We start from the raw sequence: 5165 nt of genomic DNA on the forward strand, positions 1-5165 counted from the left end.
AAAAAAAAAAAAAAAAAAAAAAATCTAGATGATGGGTTGATAGGTGTTGCAAATCACCATGGCACATGTTTACCTATGTAACAAACCTGCACATTCTGCACATGTATCCCGGAACTTAAAGTAAAAAAAAAAAAGTGACAAACTAGGATATTTGGTGGAAGAACTATCTAAGCAGCAAAGTGCTCAGGGTGCTACTCTTACCTGCTTATAGTAAAAATGCAAACAGAGAAACTATTTTAAGATGGAATTTCTTAATAAAAAAGAGAAGCAAAATGTAGAGATTTGGAAAATTCTCAGCCTCGCCATGTGAAGAATAAAAAAGCATGTTGAGAGAGAAAACCAAAGGTGTGGGCAAGTGACTGTTTGATAAGGAGCTTAATACGGATAGGAAGGAGGTCAGGTGGTATTCATCAAGACAATGACAGAACGACCCCAAAGGCATTCTGGAGGTCTTTGTGGCTACCGTGCCCATCGCATGCTTAGAGTGCTAGGGCCTTGGAAGCAGAATGGTATTGGAGGAGGGCCCAGGACACCTGTGGGACCTCAGGATTTCCTGCCCAGGGGCGTTTAAAATCTTTGCTATGCAGGCCTAGGTGCAGTTGGGGCTACTGCCCCAGAAGGTACAAGCCATAAACCTTGGCAGCGTCCACGTGGCGCTAACTCTGCAGGGATGCACAGTGCATGAGCATGAAGGCATGGCTACCTCCATCTGGATTTGAAAGCATCCCTCAGACAACCTCAAGGCCCAGGCAAAGACTTGCTGCAGGAACAACGCTGCCACAGAGATTGGGCATAAGGTCAATACCTAGTAGAGTTGTGGGGGCAGGACCACCCCTGAGACCTTAGACCCGTAGAGTCATGAATTTGCAATGCCAGCCATAGGAAAGCTGTGTAGGCTGGGCCTGGCAAAACTGTGGGAATGGGGCTGCTTAGGGACTTGGGGGCCCAATTCCTGTGGGAAGTGTGTCTGGAAGGGAAGACATGAGTCAAAGATTATTCTCCAGTCTTAGGATTTAATGTTGTTTGCTTTGGGTTTTATACGACTTGGGGCCTGTTACTCCTTCTTTCTTATTGCTCCAGTTTGGAATAGAAATGTCTGTCCTATACCTGTTCCACTACTGTATTTTGGAAGCTTGTGAGTTGGCTTCTTAGGCTTACAGCTGGAGGGAAATTAGCCTCAGGATGCATTGAGTCTCACTCGTATGTGATTTAGATGTGGCTGTGGACCTTAGACTTTTGAGTTGATGCCGGAATGAGTTAAGACTTTGGGGGCTGTTGGTATGAAATGAGTGTTTTGCATGTGGAAAGGACAGGACTTTGTGGGGGCCAGATGCAGAATGTTATGGTTTGAATGTGTCCCTTCTAAAATTCATGTTGAAGCTTAACCAGGAGTGCTGGCAAATGCCTGTAGTTCTAGCTAGTTGGGAGGCTAAAGCAGGATGATTCCTTGGGCCCAGGAGGTGGACGCTGCAGTGAGCTATGATTACACTACTGCATTCTAGTCTGGACAACAGAGGGGGATCCTGTCTCTAAAAAACAAAAACAACCCCCCCCCACACACACATGGAATTCGTGTTGAAACTTAATGGCACTATTAATGTGACATTATTAAAAGGTGGGGACTTCAGGAAGTAATTAAGTTATGAGGGTGGAGCCCTCATGAATGGAGTTAGATGCCCTTATCTAAGGGCTTGACAGAGAGAGTTTATCCTTTTTACCCTTCTGCCTTCTGCCGTGTGAGGACGCAGCAATCCTCCACTCTGGAGGACTCAGCATTCAAGACACCTGACCCTCCCCGGACAAGGAACCTGCTAGCACCTCAGTCTTGGACTTCCTAGCCTGCAGAACTGTGAGACATAAATTTCTGTTCTTTACAAATCAAATACCTGATCTGTGGTATTTGATTACAGCAGCAAAATAGATCAAGATAATGTTTTTACTTGCATCTGATGTCTTATAGACAACAGATATTGCTGGGTCTTGATCATTCTGACAATCTCTTATCATTAAATTGGTATATTCAGAGACCATTGCGATTTAAAGTGATTATTGATATAGCTGGGTTTATATCTGCCGTGTTTGTAACTGTTTTCTGTTGTTGCTTTTGTCCTTTGTTCCTATTTTTGTCTTCTGCTCTTTTATCTGCCTTTTGTGGTTTGAAATAAACATTTCATATGATTCAATTTTCTCTCGTTTCTTAGCATATTAGTCGTACTTATTTTTTTACATTTCTTAGTGGTCAGAAGAGACACGTATAACTAATCCAAATCCACCTTCAAATAATGCTGTACTGCTTCATCAGTAGGATGGGTACCTCATAATAACAAAATAATACTAGTTTCTCCCTCTAATCCCTTGTATTGCTGTCATTTATTTCATTTGTACATAAGCATATGAATATATATATATATACACACATATAAGCACACATTGTTATTTCTTTTCTTTTCTTCCTTTTTTTTTTATTTGAGATGGAGTCTCACTCTGTCTCCCAGGCTGTAGTGCAGTGGTGCGATCTGGGCTCATTGCAACCTCCACCTCCCAGGTTCAAGTGATTCTCTTGCCTCAGCCTCCTGAGTAGCTGGGATTACAGGCACCTGCCACCATGCTTGGCTAATTTTTGTATTTTTAGTACAGAACGGGGTTTCACCAAGTTGGCCAGGTTGGTCTCAAACTCCTGTCCTCAGATGATCCTCCCACCACTGCCTCCCAAAGTGCTGGGATTACAGGCGAGAGCCACTGCACCTGGCTCTACTGTTGCTGTTTTTATTTTGAACAAACTGTCATCGGTTAGAACAATTAATATAAAATGAAAAGTTTTTGTTTTACCTTCACTTATTCCTTCTCTGGTGTTCTTTCTTCCTTTAAGTAGATGCAAGTTTTTTTTTTTTTTGGGACGGAGTTTCACTTATGTTACCCAGGCTGGAGTGCAATGGCGCGATCTCGGCTCACCGCAACCTCCGCCTCCTGGGTTCAGGCAATTCTCCTGCCTCAGCCTCCTGAGTCGCTGGGATTACAGGCACGCGCCACCATGCCCAGCTAATTTTTTGTATTTTTAGTAGAGACGGAGTTTCACCATGTTGACCAGGATGGTCTCGATCTCTTGACCTCGTGATCCACCCGCCTCGGCCTCCCAAAGTGCTGGGATTACAGGCTAGAGCCACTGCGCCCGGCCCAGATGCAAGTTTTTGACCTATCATTTTGCTTTTCTCTAAAGAATTTCTTTTAACATTTCTGGCAAGGCCAGTCCAATGGCAACAAATTCTCTTATTTTTTGTTTACCTGAGACAGTCTTTACTTCACCTTCATTTTTTTTTTTTTTTTTTCCTTTTTTTGAGATGGAGTTTCGCTCTTGTTACCCAGGCTATAGTGCAGTGGCGCGATCTCGGCTCATTGCAACCTCCAACTCCCAGGTTCAAGCAATTCTCCTGCCTCAGCCTCCCGAGTAGCTGGGACTACAGGTGTGCACCATCATGCCCAGCTAATTTTTGTATTTTTTTTCAGTAGAGATGGGCTTACTTCACCTTCATTTTTAAAGGATAATTTCACATGGTACAGATTTCTAAGACAGTGGTTTTTATCTCTCAACACTTTAAATATTTTACTCCCACCTGGGCTCTTCTCTACAAAAGAGAGACCCTGTCTCTACAAAAATAAGATAAAATAATTAGCCAGGTGTGGTGGTGTGTGCCTGTGGTTCTAGCCTCAGGAGGCAGGATGATTGCTTGAGCCCGGGACATGAGCCATGATTATGCCACGGTATTCCAGCCTGGGCGATATAAGACCCTGCCTCAAAAACAAACAAACAAGCAAAAACAAACATATACATATACATATGTGAAACCAAACATATATACGTAAGGGTTTTTATTCTCATCTCTGGCTTCTTTCAATCTTTTTTCTTTTTTTTTTGTGACGGAGTTTTGCTCTTGTTGCCCAGGCTGGAGTGCAATGGCAGGATCATGGCTCATTGCAACCTCCGCCTCACGGGCTCAAGTGATTCTCCTGCTTCAGCCTCCCGAGTAGCTGGGATTATAGGCACCCGCCACCACGCCTGGCTAATGTTTTGTATTTTTAGTAGAAAGGGGTTTCACCATGTTAGCCAGGCGGGTCTCAAACTCCTGACCTCAGGTGATCCTCCCGCCTTGGCCTCCCAAAGTGCTGGAATTACAGGTGTGAGCCACCGTGCCTGGCCCAATATCTTTTTTTTTTTGTCTTAGATTTTTTTTGCAGTTTTATATATGATATGCCTAGGTGTTGTGTTTTTGTTGTTGTGAGTTTCGTTTTTGTCGTTTATCCTGCTTGGTGTTCATTGAACTTCTTGGACCTGTGGTTTGGTGACCAACATTAATTTTGAGGAAATTCACAATCATTATTGCTTCAAAGATTTCTGTTCCTTTCTCTATTTTTTCTCTTTATGGTATTCTTATTCACAAATAATATCTTTTATAGTAGTCCCACTGTTCTTGGTTATTCTTTTTCTTCTTTCTAGTCTTTTTTCTCTTTGCTTTTCAGTTTTGGTTTGATTTTATTTTAGAGGTAGGGTCTTGCTCTATTGCCCAGACTGGAGTGCAGGGTTGTGATCATTGCAGCCTCAATCTTCCAGGCTCAAGTGATCCTCCCATCTCAGCCTCCTGAGTAGCTAGGACCAGAAGCATGTGCCACCATGCCTGGCTGATTAAAAAAAAAATTGTTTTGTAAAGACAGGGTCTTACTATGTTGCCCAGGCTGGTCTTGAACTCCTGGGCTCAAGCAGTCCTCCTAGCCTCCCAAAGGGCTGGGATTACAGGTGTGAGCCATCATGTCTGGCTGCTTTTCAGTTTTGGAAGTTTCTATTGAGGTAGCCTTGTGCATAACCTTTTTCCTCAGCTGTACCCAGTTTACTAATGAACCCAAAGGCATTCTTCCTTTTGTCACAGTGCTACTGATGGATAGGATCTCTAGTATTTCTTGTTTCTCCTTTCCTTCAATTTCCATCTTTGTTAACATTACCTGTATGTTTTGGCATGCTGTCTACTTTACCCATTAGAGAGAGCTCTTAACATATTAATCATAGTTTTTAAAAATTCCCAACCTGATAATTCCAATATCCCTACCATATACGAATCTGGTTCTGGTGACTGTTTTGGCTTTTCAGACTGTCTTATTTGCATTTTGGTGTACCT

At 42.9% G+C, this 5165-nt stretch overlaps 1 protein-coding gene across 2 annotated transcripts in view; it reads left to right on the top strand.

The window, feature by feature from the left end:
• The window catches only part of ST7L (suppression of tumorigenicity 7 like), a 135614-nt gene that overhangs the window by 123554 nt on the left and 6895 nt on the right, over positions 1-5165 (top strand). The window lies entirely within an intron of this gene.

Source organism: Sapajus apella, unplaced genomic scaffold, assembly GCF_009761245.1.
Source record: "Sapajus apella isolate SASKATOON/1434 unplaced genomic scaffold, GSC_monkey_1.0 scaffold69, whole genome shotgun sequence".
NCBI classification, from domain to species: domain Eukaryota; kingdom Metazoa; phylum Chordata; class Mammalia; order Primates; family Cebidae; genus Sapajus; species Sapajus apella.